This window comes from Cupressus sempervirens, chromosome 3 (genome assembly GCF_028749045.1).
Source record: "Cupressus sempervirens isolate cs-2001-9-10 chromosome 3, ASM2874904v1, whole genome shotgun sequence".
NCBI lineage: Eukaryota > Viridiplantae > Streptophyta > Pinopsida > Cupressales > Cupressaceae > Cupressus > Cupressus sempervirens.
In genome coordinates this window covers 601,007,472-601,025,368 of record NC_143120.1, presented here as the reverse complement: position 1 = coordinate 601,025,368, position 17,897 = coordinate 601,007,472, and the positions used below count along the sequence as shown (strand labels likewise).

The following is a 17,897-nucleotide window of genomic DNA, read 5'->3' as shown; positions in this document are numbered from 1 at the left end:
TGTTACTGATACTAACCAAGTTATCAAAATTAACATGACATAACCTCTTGTGCCATAGCCATATATCATCAAATCTTGCAACAAGACAAGTAGCATCCTCTATTTCTAGGTGGAATAGATTACTTTTAGTTTGGTCACCTTTTCCAATCATTTTTCCATCAGTATCATATATCTTCGCAATCTTATTTTCAAATTCAACTTTGCATCCCAAATTGTTTAATTGTGACACACTTTTAAAGTTATAATTCAATCCTTCAATATAGTAAGCATTGCCACATAAAATTTTGTCTATGAGTTTGATAGAGCCTTTTCCTTTTATCAAGCATGGTGCATCATTACCAAATCTTATACTATTTCCTTCATAACAAGTTAAGGTAATGAACTTACTTTTCTCTCCAGCCATGTGATGTGAGCATCCACTATCAATGATCCATTTATCATTTTTGTTCACACAAGTCACAAGTGGAGTTACCTCATCTTCATCAAATTCATCCTTCATTGTAACATACAACTTCATCATCATGTTCATTGCAATCATTTTCATCAGCAATGTAGCATGACTTCTTGCCTTTGTCTTTGTAATCTTTGTTTTCATCTTCTCTTCTATTTTTGTACTTTCTTTCTTTTTAGTTCTTCTTCTGTGTACATATTGTAGCAATATGACCAACTTCATTACAATTGAAACAAATGATGGGTAACTTTCCTTTAAACTTGTCTTTACCTCTATGAAATCTCCTTACCTGTAGTGATTTTGATTGTTCAATGTCTTCCTCATCTGTATTACTATCACTGGATGCATAATTTATCTTTCTTTTCTTCTTCTTCTTCTTCTTCTTCTTCTTCTTTTTCTTCTTCATCTTTTGCTTTACCTCCTCAGAATTCTTCAATAACAACTTAGCTTTGAAAGTAGATTCAAGACTCTCTAGTTTGTAATTGTCAAAGTTGGATAGCTCAAAAGCAGTGAGTCTATCTACCAGACCTTCAAGGATTAAATCATTTTCGAGAATACATCTCAACTCTTGGATTGTAGGAACTCTAATAACATAGTCAGACAATAATGTTCCCAAGGCTTTTCTTAACATAGTATCATCATCTATATGACTAATAGCTCCTCTTATTGCACTAACAACTTTTTTTATCCTAGCAACATATTGAGCAATATTCTCAACTTCTTCCATTCTCATGTCATCAAACTTACCTATGAGGCTCTCAAACTTGGCGCTTTGAACATTTTTGTCTCCTCCATAAATAGTTCTCAGGGCATCCCACATCTTCTTTGTAGTGTCGTAGCCTTTGATATCATCAAATTTGGCATAGCTTAGAGTACAAACAATCTCCAACATCGCCTAATTGTGTTCCTTTTTCTTCTTCATATCTTCAATAGTTAGGGCTCCTGCTCGATCAACATGTTCCACTGTAATGGTAGATTTTCCATGATCTCCAAGTCCTCCAAGGTATATAGCTTCATCAAACTTTTCCATGCAAGAAAGTTATCTATGTTGTTCTTTGGTACTTCTCTTTTAGACATCTTGATCTTTGTACATCTAGTACCTTAAAAGTAGTCTTCTTAAGCAGATGGCTCTAAGACCAATTATTGAAATTCTTTTAGAATAACTAAGAGGGGGGCTGAATCAATTTTAGATTAAGGTAAAAACATGTTTTGAAGGGTACCTGAAACTCTTAATAGAAAAGAAAAAGATAAACTAGAAAGCATAACTAGGTTTTACAAGGACCTAAAACCTATAGTTTAAAAGTTACAAAATTAGGTTTTACAAGGACCTGAAATCACAAAATAAGACCATAAAATGAAACTAGGTTTTACAAGGACCTAGAACCTAGTTTTTGAACAAAATGAACAAAAACCAGATGAAAAACCTAGACTAGTTATCGAGACCACCACCAAAATAGAGACCAGTTACTAGGGACACCACTAGCTTCTACTATAGTTCTTTGATCATTTTTACCACCTCTTTGCCTCCCTCCACAATGCTTTGGATAGTATTAGCATCAAATCCCTTGGTTACCTCATCCACCCTCTTTCTTGAACTTTATCTTGTTCTTTTACTTGGACCACCAAGAGACATGATTTCTTCATTATTTCTCTTCCCTAAGCTTGTAGTAGCTACAAAAATGTTGGAAGTAACTTGATCCATCTTATTGCCACTCTCTTTGATCAAAAGACAAATTTTGTGTTCATATTCCTTTAATTTATCCAATATATTACCAACCTGAACTTCCATCTGAATGATCTTTGCATGGTCAACTTCTTGGTCATGCTGCATCTTTCCCACTTTTCTTTTCAAATTCATTAATTCATTAAACATATAGGAATTGGCATAAAGAGAGGAATTAGCCTTAAGCTTAGCAGTATGTAGGAAAGAAAGCATAATGTCCTTACCAGTAGATTCATCCTTCTTCTTCCCCATTACTTCCTTACTAGTAGACTCATCCTTCTCTTTCCTTGTATCTTCCTCTATATTCACAGCATCCTTGCCAATGAGGTCCTCCTTTTCCTTTGCCATTTCTTCTTTTTCATCCCTCAGTCCCTGGGTATGCTCACTCTAATTTATTTCCTCTTCTCCAACATTATCCAACCCTATGTTTTTATCATAGCTTTCATCAGCCTCATCCTTACTAGTCTCACCCTTACTACTAGGGTAACCCTCCAAGTTTGAACTAAAATCTCCAAAAAATTTGTTTTCCTCCTCCTCCTTATTCTTTTCATCATTATTATCTAAATTCTCAGACTCAGTAATCTCCTCTGCATTTTTCTAAGGAGCTTCTTGTTTCAGACTCCTCCTTCTCCCACTAACCCTTCCTCACCCTTACTCTTCCTAGAGTAGGTTTCGCTAACAGAGGCCTTCTTTTTCTCAAAGTGATGGGAAGACACAATAGCCTTATTCTTATAGAAATTCTCAATTAGTAGGATTAACCCTTCATGTAAAATCAGATGGGACTCTTTTTTCCTATGAGATTGAAGACTTTGGATCAAAGAAAATATCATATAAAAAGGAAATGAGATCCTATCCTTAATATACCGAAAATTATTTAGGAACACAAAGTGAAATTTATGAACACGCTCAGCTCTACCATCTAAAATAAAATACTCATGGATGTAACAGAGAACATCCTGCCAGATAACCTTAATTTGACCCAACTCATAAAAGTCACCATTCTTCTCCAGATTCTTTTCCACCTCATCCATTTTCAAAAATTTCTTAAATATAGCATTTGAAATACTTATATACTTACTAAATTTTATTCCCTCCTTAGGCAAGCTCGTCACCTTGGCTATGAAATCTTCAGACAAATGCACCATCACCCCGTGCATAGAAACCCTATCCTCGATCCAATTTTTGAAGAATGCCTCTATGACATGTGGCTTATAGCCATGAAGTTGATCCAGATAAGTGGTGATATTACCCTTCTATAGAATCCACCAATAGAGGCTTTGACCTTCCATGCTTTAAAGTTCTTAGGTTCCTATTTTCTTGGTTCCCTGCCCATTTCTAAAGACTTCATTTCACTGTGAAATGCCAAAGTCGAGTAGATAGGTAGACATAAAGTATTAAGTGAAGCCAAGGTATTCATTAAAACAACTAAGGTGCTCATAAAAGCACATGCATGCCAAGCTAGGATAATAATCACATTTATGTACTTTCTTAGAAAAATAACACTGGCTTTCATAACCCCACTTCCATTTATCATTAAATTGCTAATCTTAGAAATATTTCCCTCTATCATGTGAGTTCTATCATAATTAATAAAAGCTTTCAAATCCACACTCCTACTTAAGTCATCATGCCATGTCATCTTACACTCCAGTTGGATAGCTTGGTTAGCGATCCAGTTAGCCACAACATTACCTTCACAGAAAGAATGAGATATAAAGACTTTCTCAAATTTATCCATTAAAGATTTAATTTCCATCACACTAGCTTCGATTGACCAAGTGATCAAACTTTTACCATTAAGCATATTCACAATGTTCAAGGAATCTCCTTCCATCCAAAGGTACCAAAAACTAGCTTGCATTACTAACCTCGTCGTATATAGAGTTGCAATGGCCTTGACTTTATGGCTATTAGAAATACCAATAGGTATAGCAATTACATCTATTATATTACCTGTGTGATCTCTCAGAACTCCTCCACAGCCTGCTTTGCCTAAGTTTCCCTTAGTTGCACCATCGAAATTCCCTTTAATCCATCCCATAGGAGGAGCCTTCCATCTAGTATTCATTCTTGGATCTTCTTTCTTCATATTAGAGCCTTTGGAAAACATTGGATTGTCCATTTGAAAATATTTATTACACTTTCTCTAGGACTTGAAAGTTTCCTTTATAGCCCTGACAATGTTTTGGCCAAGCACCCACTATAGAATTTCTTTATTTCTAAAGATTTTGTTATTTTTTCTTTCTAGATACCCCACCAGAGATGGGGAAGAGTAATTTTCCATAGGAAATCAACATCAGTATCCTTAGATGGGCAAGTCCAACTCGTAAAACAATGTTCTATATTATTTTGATGAACCCAATTAATATTTCAAAAGTTGAGAATAGAGCTCCATACTTGTTGACTGTAAGTACAGTTTTAAAATAAGTGATCTCTGTCTTCATAACCTTCTTTACATAGACTGCACCTATTAACCACATTAATGCCTCTCTTTTTCAAATTGTCTTGAGTAAGAATTTTATTCTAAAGCAAGATCCAATAAAAGATATTTATTTTTGGTATAAGGCCTTTTATCCAAGCTTTTTTCCACAAAGGGCAGTTACCTTTCTCCTTAGATTTGAAAATAGAAAAAACTTTGAAATGGCCACTAGCATCAGCACTCCATATCATCTTATCCTTCTCAAGGGGATACAAAGAAAAGGAATTCAACATGATATGGATTTTATGAAAAGCCTAGTTAACATCAACAAGGTTAACCCAATTGTTATTATGTCAGTAATGTCCCACAAGAGTCCCATAAAATTGTTTGCATTTGTCAATATGGGTCCTATCCTCAAATTCCTCAATCAAGGGATGATCCATTATTCAAATATCTTTCTAGAATCTAACCTTCAACCCATTTCCAACTTTCCATGAACATCCTTTACTTAAGGTATTCTTAGATCATGCACAGCCCCCCAAATAGCAGAAGGGGAAAGAACATCAGGAGATAGAAAATTAGATAATGAAGGAGCATTAAAAAGATACTTATGTTTCCATATAGTACTATGTTCCTTATCATCACGATAAACTCTCCATCCCTGTTTGGCTAAAAGAGCTCTATTCATACTTCACATTGACTTGATTCCCAATCCACCTTCCCTAATAGACTTACAAATTTCATCCCAAGCTATCAGAGCCATTCTCTTCCTTTCCTCAGTTCCAGACCAGAGAAAATTTCTTTGGATTTTGCTAGAATTCTAAAAAGACTCAAAGCATAAGTAGGGATGCTTTGGAGACAAGCTTTAAGGAGGGTAATTTTACCAACTTGACTCAAAAGGTTACCCTTCCAACCCACCAATTTCTTATTGAACTTCTTAATGAGATCTTCCCAAAAAAAATCTGGAGCTTTAGGTCCCAAAGGGAGACCCAAGTAAATACAAGGAAAAGATCTTATTGAACACCCTAGAATTTTAGCAATTTTGTTATGTCTTAGAGCAGGGGTATTAATAAAAAACAAAGAGCTCTTATTCTAGTTTATCAACTGACTTGGAGTAGAAGTGTACAAACTAAGGACTTTCTTGAGATTTATGGCTTCCTTGACTTCAACTTTGCCCATGAAAATAGTGTCATGAAAAAATTGATCATTAGAACAAGTAAGAGGCTGAGAAGAAGGTTGTATAATATCCCCTTGCAAAACTACTTTCCCAATATATCTCCCCAAACAATCAGCCATAATAGTAAATAAAATAGGGGATAAAAGGTGTCCCTATCTCAAACCCCTAGAGGGACTAAAGAATTTAGTAGAACACCCATTCACCAGAACAAAAATAGAAGTAGTAGAGATCAACTGAGAAATATCCCTCACAATCCTATGATTAAAGTCAAAAGCCAATAAAATCTTAACAAGAAAAGCCCATTCAACTCTGTCATAGGCTTTCACAATATCAACTTTCATAATAAAACCATGATTGTTAGAGCAAGATAAAGAATTAATATTCTCATGAGCAGCAATAACAGAGTTTAGAATTTTCCTAACTAGGACAAAACCTTTTTGTTGAACACTAATAGGAGACAGAAGCACCAAAAAAAACCTGGATGTGAGGACTTTTGAGATAATCTTGTAAAAAGAATTACATAGACTAATAGGCTTGAATTGGTTTGGAGAATCGGCCCCAATATTTTTAGGAATAAGGCATAGGAAGGTGGAATTGATCTCCTTTAACATTCTTTTAACCCTAAAGAATTCTTTAACAACATCACATACATCTCTTCCAACCAGTTTTCTTTCCTTCTAGAAAAAGAACATGGGAAAAACCATCTAGTCCTAGAGACTTATCCGCTCCTAAGGAGCAGACAACTTTTAAAATTACTTCTTCCTTAGGAATGACACCTAAAATATTATTTTGTTCCTCGGTAATTAGAGAAGGAATCACCTTTAAAAGTTTAGCTTGATCAGTAGAATCAATGTTAGAGTTAGATGTCATCAAAAAAGAAAAAAAGGAGACCATCTCTTTTGAAATATCATTTTCCTCAGTAATCTTCAAATTACCCTTCTTAAGATATGAGATACGAGTTTTAGCTCTATGCTTTAGAGTAGAAAGATGAAAGAACCTAGTATTGTTATCTCCTTCATTCAGCCAGATCAATCTAGATCTTTGCCTCCAATAAATTTCCTCTTTAGTAACAATTTCATGATACTCTACCAATTTTTCATTCTCTTCTCTAATAAGGTTAAGAGTGTAACCTTCCTTCTATATGTTGCCCTAAATATTTTGTGGCTCCTCCTTAATACTTGCTTTACTCTCAAAAATATTACCAAAAAATCTTTTATTCCAGATTTTAACCTCCTTTTTAATATTTCTTAATTTTGAAGCCACTCTAAAAAGAGTAGTTCCTTCAACATCTATGTTCCACCATTCAACCAATTTACTCTCAAACTGTGGGTGCTACATCCACATTTTTTCAAACCTAAAAGGAAAGTTTTATTTTTGATATTAAGCTTTACAATAGAAAAAATCAAAGGGAAATGATCTAACTCAATTTTCTGTAATGCCTCCAGTTTACATACAAACTCTTTAGTCCAATCAGGAGAAATAAGAGCTCTATCCAATTGAGCCTAAATACAACAATTACCTGGCCTTTTATTACTCTAGGTAAACTCAATTCCATGCAGATCCAGGTCCATTAAACCCTCCTTATTAATGAAATCCATAAGATCCAATCTCCCATCCAGATGGCTCACATTACCTCCCTTTTTTTCATGGTTATAAAGAGGAACATTAAAATCCCCCATGAAGATCCATCTACCAAAGCAGTCTTTACTCTTTATATGAGAAAGAGTTTCCCATACTTTTTTCCTAGAGTTCTTTATATTTGGAGCATACATATTAACAATATACCATACATTATTCTAGTCAATGCTAGTAATTTTAGCCACCATGAAATGTTTACTAGCATTTAAAATAGTTCATGAGTACTGGGATTTCTTCCATAACATCAGAGTTCCCCCTGAAGCTCCTTCTAAACTACTCACTTTTAAATAGTAATCTTTAAAAGACTTAATTTTTTCAGCTCTCTCCTTCTCCATCTTTATTTCTTGTAGCAAAAGAAAATCTGGCTTATGCTCCATAACAAAATTCCTAACAATGTCAATTTTATGACTACTATTCAATCCCCTAATATTCCAAGTAATTATTTTCATGTTTATTTTTAAAGGGTAAAATCCAAAATAGTTTCCTATCTTCCATCAGCAATATTCTGCAAACTTTCTATTTCTCTCATTTTCCTAGAAGATTTCCTTCTAGGTTTCTCCAAAGTTCCAACATTTGGTTTCACCTTGACTTGTTGCTCCAATTTACTATTACCAGTCTCTACTCCTTTAGGAACTATATTAATTTTCTTTTCCATCTTTTTCCTTTGACTCAATTTATGTTTCAAATTCTTATCTTTGAAATTCTTCTCCTCAGATTCAAAATCATTCCTAAACGGAACAATTTCTTTGCACAAGGGTGTCTCAAGAGGCTTAGGAATAACATTTTGGTTTTCAATAAACTGGATATTCTAGGATTCTTCCAACACCATCGATTTACTTCTATCCAATAGAATTTCACCCTCCTCTAATTCTTCCATCTCAACTAGATCTTCCTAGTTTGTATCATTCTTCTGATAAATAACTAATTGCTTCGTCATGTCCACCATATTCTCTATATTTCACTCAGGTGAGGTAGATTCTAACATCACCCCAACCTCCTGATTTTCACTACTCAAGTTTTCCTTCAAGGCAGAATTTGGCATTATCTTAGTTTCTTGAAGTTCCAGATTCAAGTTATCCTTCACACCCTTTGCATGAGTAACTTTAGATTTCCAAACTTTCTTCTAGGTTTTTACTTCTTTCTTTTTTTCTTCCTTATCAATCTTAGGATTGTTGTTGCCTTTGTTAGGACAATTTTTCACCCTATGACCCTATTTTTTATAGGCAAAACAGGTATTTGGGAGATCTTCATATATAATTTCCTGTATTCTTTTCCCAAGTTTTGAAATTAGTTCCACTTTTTCATGGAGGTGATTCAAGTTTGCCACTTTCACATATAATATTGCACTCCAAATTTTAGATTTCAAAGTTGTTGCATGATCCACTGCAATTAGTTCCCCAAAGGAACGAACTATTCCCTTAAAGATATCTTCATGCCAAAATTCCAAACGAAGGCTAGGAAGTTTAACCCAAATCAAAGTAGTTAAGAAGAAGGTATCAAATAAATCCATATTTGGCTCCCTTTTTTAATAGTTAGGGTAATTTTTCCAAATGACCATGGACCTCCACAAAGAACCATATTCATATCTTCTTTTTAATTAAAAAAAAATGAAAGGAATCCATTTAGCATAGGAGCTATATCAACTTGACCACGAATAACCCATTTACATTTAATCATATTTTTCAAAATTTCTATATCTGGTCTAGCCCCCATGAATTTTCCCACAAGAGTAAATTCCATAGAAGATATACAAAAATCAACGATTGGATCTAAAATAAATATTTGAAACTCACCTTTCTTCCAGCAAGATTTTGATGTAACTAGAGGAAAAGATTATTTTCTACTAGGTTTCCTACCAAACACGCAAGACCATGTCCTTTGATCACCTAACCCTTTCCATGAGCTTTCTTATTTCCTCTCATTATTGACTTTCACATTCTCTAAAGAATTCTTCTCATTCTCGAGCACTTGACTAGACACGTGATTTGCAATAAAAGAATCCAAACAAAGGTCCCAGACCCCACAACTAGTGGTACCAACATCCATAATTCTTGCAGAATTTGCCAAAATTTCCTCATTTCAATCTTCTGTCCCACTAGGATCAATACCTCTCGCAAGATTCTCCCCTTCCAATTTCTCACCTAACAGAGAGCCAGCTAATTCAAAAACACTTAGCGCACCAACCATTTCTTGCAGTGGGGGGGGGGTGGGGGGTGGGGGGTGGTGGGGGGTGGGGGGTGGCGGGGGTGAATCAGTTATTCAAGGTCCAGATGTACAAATAATTTTTTTCTTATCTTAGTGAACCCATGAAACATTCATATTCATGCATGCATCCAAATGAATATGTGAATACTTAAAACTTGTAGCTTACTATCTAATCAAATTGCAGAAATGTAAAGCATGAAACATAACACATTCATCAACACACTTGACACAATGATTTAATGTGAAAACCTAAATTGGAAAAAACCATTAGTAACATGCTACTCCTTTTCACTCTTCTGAAGTGATGCCCTATGAAAGACCAACCATGTTAAAGGTTACAATACACACTGTTAAATGTGACTTGGTTAAGGGATTTCAATCACCCTATTAAAAGTTAGCCTTGTTAGGGGACTTTAGGCCATTCACTTGGAATGCCACCCTATTAAAGAATTTTCCAATGACTGTTAGGTCAACCTTAATTCGAAGGATTTACCCTAGATTGATACAATTGTTAGAGAGTAACAGTAGAGCTTTAATTTGATACAACTTACAACTTCACTTGTAGATTGCAGATCTCTATTCAGTCCTCAATTCTACTTGGATTTCATACTTTGTAGCTCTAACAGCTTGTTCACCCTTCAAGCATTCATCTCCTTAAGCCTTCTTGCTTGGTATGTCATTGTAGACTCTTCTCTTGGGTCACTGGATGAAGCAAAACCCTTAATTCCCTCTCCTCCTTAGGTACTCGCATATTACACCAACCTCTCTAACCTTTTTGCTTCATGACCAGATATTCCTATATAATGGAAACTAGAATATTTTCCTGCTCATTATCCCTTGTCTAAATTAGGGTTTTGAATGTATTAGGTAGGATACAATGTATCTACCCCATATCTTGTCTTTTCTAGAAACTTCTCCTAAAATCCATTTGAATTTGCCTAAAAATGGTTTACATCAAATTCTATACCACCAGCTCATCAATCTTATCTTCCCCTTGGTTCACAAGTTCCAAGAAAACAAACTTGTCAACTTATATTTGAAAAATCTTCGATCTTTGTCATAATGCAGAAACTCAACATTATCAATCTTCTGATGCTCGGTACATACTGCATCACTCGGCATCAACTGTAAAATCACCTGGTATCAACTAGATTTTACTAGTTCTCGACATCAACTAAAATTTACTCGGCATCAACTATCTTGCTTGACATCTACTAGAATTTTCTTTCACTTGGCTCCAATTTACTTTATTCTTGGCTTGCACTAACTTTTCTTAGCACTTACTATCCACTCAATCAAGTTTGGAAGACAAACATTATTTAACTTATTCTTCTAAACTTTCTAAGTGTAGCCAACCGTTTTGTAACCTTAAGTAGATCGTCAATACATCATGTCATCATTGTCTTAACTGATCCTTGTACTTCATTACATAATCATAACTCAACCTTTCCTCTAGGTTATTTTGTTACATCTTATTGAAAAAACCTCCTCATCAATCAACTAAATGATAGTCCTTAAATTTGTAAGCAATTGTCTTACCAGCAAATAGGAGATTTGACATTAGTGACAAACAATGATTGAAACACATGGTCTTCTTCAACAATCTCCTTCTTAACAATACTATTTTCAAATCATCTTTTCAATTAGATATTAACACTTTGAATTCAGGAAGCCCAAAGTATTGCAAACTCTCTCATCATCCACTGAACTCAATATCATTGTCAAACATAAATCAATAAGCTTGAAATATTCTAGTATTGACTCTCTCAACTGATTGCTCTAACCAAGGTTTTTCCAAAGCTTTGTTACCGCTCCCTCTTTATTTGGATTTTTCATAAGATCATATTGTTTCCTCATTATGTTTGTAAAAGAATATGATTGGTCTCTCAGTTGAGATTCATCTAAAATTCTATTTATAATTGTTGTGTTAGATTGGTTTTGACAATTGAGTGTCAATACACTTAACCAATTCTTTAGTTGATGCCAAGTATAATACAGAAGCCGAACTACAAAGTATGCTGAGCCAAAAAATTCAATAGGCGCCGAATGAACTTTAGATGCCAAGCAATCTTTAGGTGCTAAGCAAAGTTCAAGTGCCGAGAAAAGTATAGATGTTGAGTCAGTATAGATGCCGAGTGAAACAGAATTGCTATAGGAGCTGAGTGAGCTAGTTTTCCTATATGTGTCAAGCATCAGCAACTAGTATGTGTCGAGTAACACATAGTCATTATATGAGTTTGTTCCTTCACAAACTCAGATGTAAACCATTTTTGGAGCCAACATGAGATGAATCTCGAAGGATCTTGAAGATAAGATCGAATCTCTTGCATTACCTATGTAATCAACATGCAGCCTATTGGAGTTCTTTCTGGTAAAAAACATATCAGGTGGATTTAAACTTGATACTAAGAAACAAAGATAGAGACAAGCCTAAGGATGAGCTAAATCCTCTGTTCAACAAGGTTAAATCTCAGTTCTGGACCAATTAACAGAGTCATCAGGACTCGCTTCACTTTAGGCTCTGCTAAGCCAAGGTGGGCAAACCTAAGGGATATATCTTATTGACTTGATATTCTTCTCTGCAAGATTGCCCCCTATAGTAGAAATGGTCAATATTCTTCTTTAATTTTTTGATAAACTTCTTGATCATGGTGGCTAACTATAACCAAAGGAAGAAATAGCAAACAAGCTTCGACCCACATTTTATCTCTTTAATACATAAAAAGGGAAATTGATGTTCATTATAAGTTTTGATCTCTCAACATAACCTGGGTATGCAACAACAGAGAATATATATCCTTCAAGCTAACCAACCCATTATCCATTGGGCATTAACTAAACCTTAACATGTAGATGGATACCTAAAGTATACTCATATATTCAGGCATATGATCTATTTATTTGACTTTCAAACAGACATCAATCTTCATAATAACTCTCATACTTATGATGACATCCTTATGATGTAACCTACAACCCTATCAATGTAAACAAGCATTTACTTGGATTCTTTGTTCCAACAGCAAGTTTATTCTAATATACAACCTTAAGGGATTGTCACTGAGTTCAAGCTCTTCGTTCTCAAACATAAAACATTACAGATAACAGAAGAAGGAGATGAAAATCAGAATGAAACTAAGAAGGTTAAGCTCTTGCATTAATTTGCTTGAAACCAATACATCATCTATATGCCAAATTCAATGGATACAAAATGAATTACTATATAATATGAAATGTCTCACAAGAAATACACTATTGCTGTTCATAATAGAAGAACACTAAGACAATTGGTCTGATAGTAATGGGAAAGGATTTCAACTAGACCGGAACCACAAAGTAGTTACATTGTAATGAAAAGTATCCAAAAACTGGAACCCCTATAAGTAGCAAAAGAGGAAGATATATAGGAGAGAAGATATTTCTAGAATTGCAATCTGAACTTGACATATGTCCCCTAGAAATGATTTGCAATCTAAAGTTGATGAAACTAAACTTCCTCCATCCGCCTGCAACTAAGATCATAAACGATGCCAAAATATCTTATATCTCTCCCTTTTAATAATCTGCAAAATATCTCATAGAGAAAATATTAGGAATTCATTAAAAATTGTATTGAAGCTTTAAATCTGATCTAAACATGTCACTTCTTCCTTTTGCCATGAAATCAACTTGTTCTACTAGCAAAAAACTCGATTACCTCCAACTGTAATTAAAATAATGAAATCATCCTTCAAATTGTTGGAGAAGTCAAATCTGATATAATTTGATCAAAATCTGATTGCAATTTCATCTGTAACATTAAATTTTCATTTTTCGCTGAGAAGCCCCCAAAATCAGAAAACCTCTTGTAGCCGCTACTAGTTGATACCTGCTCAAAAACTGATAGCAAAAATGGAAAACTCGTTCTTTGCCAATTCCAACGGTATATTACACTATACATTTCAGATAAAAGATGCCCCCCTAAGACCATTCTGAAAAACTAGCTCCCAGACTAAACAGTGCATTAAAAATTTTAAAATTTTAAAAAGTTATATAGTTAAACTATATAAAACTTTTAAAATGATTCAGATCTCTCATTTGATATTTCATGCGTTGAAATGTTTATGACTTTTGATTATTATAATCATTTTAATCTTCCTCTTATTCCTCCAATCTTGTCGATGCCACTTTGTGAAATCCCATTTGCCATTTGGAATATTTAATTTTAATATTAATATTTATCTCTATATCATTCGTGGCAATGAATTTTAATCTTAACATTATTTCCTTTGATCTAGATGAACACATTAATATAATGTATAAATCATTTACATGTCAAATCTCACGACACAATTGTGGCATCATATATCTTTAAATCATGGCCCCCAATCCTTCGATCACTCCATAATATTGTAGGCCCATTGAAAATGCCTTACGATATTACATTGGGCTCATAATATCATAGGCCCCCTGACTCAAACCCACAATTTTATGCCAATGTCATAATATCGAAGCTCCTGATCAATCTGGCTTGCAACCTTACAGCAACTCACCACATGGAAATTCTCCTCCAAGCGTTGAAGGTCAAAAATTCATTAACCTCACCCACTGCTGAGTGGGTGGGCCCAACTCACAAACTCTGTGTTTCTCGTCATAAAGCATAAGCTTTAGACACATTTCTTCTATGTGTGTTGGTATTTAAAAAATGCAAAACCTCTTCCCATAAGCAATATGGGATAATTCAAATATGTCTACCCCAAATTTTCTTCTACCTGTGGTCCTCTTCTCTTGCGTGGGGTCTGCTGTTTGGAGTGTAGTAGCTTCATCTTGGCGTGGGGTGCCCATTTCTTGTGGGCATGAAACTAGAAAGTCCCCCTTTATGCATGGACTGCCCTGCCCAAAATGTGGGCCACTAACATGGGGCTCTGCCACATTTTCTCATAAGCTATGACCTTTATCTTTGACCCCCTATTGTCATGCGTGGACTGCCCCATTTTCTGCATTCTCCTTTTATTTTTCCTGTGGCTTTATTTTCTATGGCACCTTTGATGTGCTTCAGCGTGGACCTCCCTATGAAAGCCATTTGAATTAATGTGCTTATTTTCTTATGTTATTGTTGCACAGCTCATGGGAGACATTAAAAATTAGAAGACACTCGTTCCTTTTTCTTTTGTGAACGTTTAAGATAGTGGCTTACACATGGATGGGCATGCATATAGCATTGGATCTGCTGTAATGATTGACCGTGCTTCACAATTCTTTATACCTTCTCTCCCTTTGGCGTGGATGCTTAAATACCTATGGCTCTGCTCTTAAGCCGCAGCCTTCACTCATGTATGTTGGAGCCTCTTCATTCCTGTGGTGTGGATGATCTCTTTTCAAACCAAGGTAAAATAATAGACTTATTTTGCTTCATCAAATATGCTTATGCTAAGTCTCCACATTCAATGGAAACCAACACTTTGCCAATTTTGGTATAAGAAAGAAAAAACTTTCTTTTTGATGAAGAAATCATTACTTCTAATGAAGAAGTAAAGAAAGTGATATCCATATTTATAATCATGAAAATAAGAATTCCTTGATTTCATCAATTGTAACCTGAGCAATTTCAATCCATAAATAATTTCATCCATATGATGGAATCAGTCGGGCCCCAAAGTGGATCCGGCTAAAAAAAAAAATTGTTTCCAAACAACTGATTTGGCAAATTGATCCATAGATCATCTCAAATTGACTGGAATCCACTTTGAGCATTGAATCAGACTTTAAAACTCATTTTATCATTGTTCTTCAAATTGTGATTCACGTGACAGGAAGGCCTGATAATCGGGCTCCAAAACTTTCGAATTCTGTTCTTTCTGACACATTCAACAGGCTTGCCAAATCTTATTATATGACAACATCAGGGTCAAAAGATATCGACCTCCACTTCAAATTACCTGCAAATAAACATGTCAGAAAACTGGAAATTGTGTTTGGTTTGAGCCTTGAAAACTGGGCAAACAGACACTTCAAGATCTGGAAACTGGGGCATTGGTTCTTTGTCACGAGGAGAATATAATTTTGTGATTTGGGCTCATGAAAAATCACGAGACACATTTGAAAAAGGTCTAAAGTTGGCTACCTGGATTTGCAAGATAGTGAACATCAGTAAAATAGTTTTTTTTGCAAATGGAATGGCCATGTGAAAGTGTGCAGACGGATTCGTCAAGACTTGAAAATTGGCACACTTGTAGTATTTTTGGAGTATAATGCAAGGGAACAAACTATTCAGTCTCACCAATCATGGACTCAAAGATATGGCATCCCGAATAGGGCTTCCGATCAATCTGCACTTCTGAATACCAGTGAAACTTTAAAATTTGCAAATAGAATCACATTTGAAAACTAATCAAACGGATTCATCATAAGCTCAAATATAGAGCGTAGAAAGTCTCTGACCTCTAGAATATGATGCAAAAAGAAATTTCTCATTTGGTTCAACTGGTCAAAATTTGTAGCTTGTCAAACAGGGCTACCTGAAAATATGAACAATATACAGATTTATGAAAATAGTAAATCACCAACTTTGAGGGGTTTGAAACCTAGTCAAATGGATTCAAAATGACTTGAAACTTGGAACATAGGTCCTTTGATATGCATACTAAACATCCTCAAAGTGGTGAGTCATGAATCTTAACTGGGTAAAAGATATTCAAAAGCAAACTGGACTGCTGAACACTATTTGACACTCAGGGAAAAATGTGAAATATGACACCAACTCAAAGTAGAACTTCGCAGAATGATCCAGAATGTCAGTTTATCAACATGAAACACATGCACGGGCTGAATGAAGGGTGTTAGAAACATGAAACACCATTTAAGCCTTAAAACAACAACTGGGTACATATGCATGAAAGGCAATCATAGGGGCTTAAAGTAAATCAAAATTTGGAATAGGCACTCAAAGCGGGAATGCAATTTTGAGTGCCATCACAGCCAATAAGAAAAATGGAGAAGGCATGCAACCAATAGGAATAGTGCAAGAAATAAGCAGGAAATGAAGATTTAATATTAATCATAGATTCATACCTAACCCTAAGTCTTTGAAATCTTTAAAAGGAGAACAAAGCCGCATTATAAAAGAGAGACGATATGCAAGAACAAAGTGTATGGGTGAATTATAGTGTAGTGCAGAAGGGTAAAAAAAGAAGGACTTAGTGGAGAACAGAGCAACATAGAAAAATCAAGTTGTTGAAGAACAGAGTATCAGAACCTTGCAGAGTGACATATCAGATCTAGCAAGGATCAAATCAGTAAGAGAAGAACAAGGATCTGGAATCAGCAATTGAAGATTGCAAAGCTATCAGGTCAAAGACTTTCTAATACTCTCTAGCAATTGTATTAGATATGGAAATCCAATGGACTTAGGTTGGCCTAGCAGCCATTTGTAAATCCTTTAACAGGGTAGCATTCCAAGTGAATGTACTAAAGTCCTTTAACCAAGCCTACTTTTAGCAGGGTAGTGAAATCCATTAACCAAGTCACTTTTAACAGAGTTTAAACTCTTTAATAGGATAGGCCTTTCATAGGGTAGACCATTGGAAGTGGTCAAACATTGTAACCTTGGACAGTTACACATTGTTGCAGTGATATTTTGTGGGTGTAATTCCCACCCCAATTTTACGTTCTCATTTTGGAGGGTTTCTGGGTCACCAAAATTGTGTGTTATCTATTTTCATGCATGTCTTTACTTTCATGTTTATTAGATAAATTAGATGCATGTGAATGGTTTCAGTTAAAAGGATTTGAAAAGGTTAAAGTTAGTTACTTTTGATTCACCCCCCCAGAAGTAAATCTTCCCACTTGTTAAATTCCAACAATAGTTACTCCATTTATTACTTTAGGTTTACATAAATTTGGATCAAAGACATCATTCTTCTTCAAAAATCACTTGAACAGTTTAGAGACCAATATTGAGGAAAAATAATATACATTGCTTTGAGCAATTCCTCTAGAGGGAATTTGAATCTAATTTGTGACAAAATATTGTAGCAAACTCACTTGATAGATTCAAGCACAAAGTCTTTGATCTTCTTGAAGTCTTCATTTGTAACACATGAAAGTACCTTCTTTGGTTCTAATTCTACTTTGCTTCCTGATTCATTGGGCTTGGACTTAGGGTCGACATGGTCATAGCACTACATTGGTATGTCAACTCCACGTACCTTGGCACATACCTCATCATTTTCACCAATATGTAAAAAGTTTCCAGGATTGTTCAAATCTGTGATTTCTATCCACTTTGCAAACTTTGATTCATCTA

At 34.9% G+C, this 17,897-nt stretch overlaps 1 pseudogene across 1 annotated transcript in view; it reads left to right on the top strand.

Annotated features, from left to right (window-relative positions):
- Positions 1–14,892: 14,892 nt before the first annotated feature.
- The window catches only part of LOC149568103 (oligopeptide transporter 4-like), a 115,479-nt pseudogene continuing 112,474 nt past the window's right edge, over positions 14,893–17,897 (top strand). The window contains exons 1-2 of the transcript XR_016361417.1: positions 14,893–14,980; positions 15,406–15,545. The product of XR_016361417.1 is annotated as an oligopeptide transporter 4-like (transcript). The remainder of the gene's footprint in view (positions 14,981–15,405; positions 15,546–17,897) is intronic.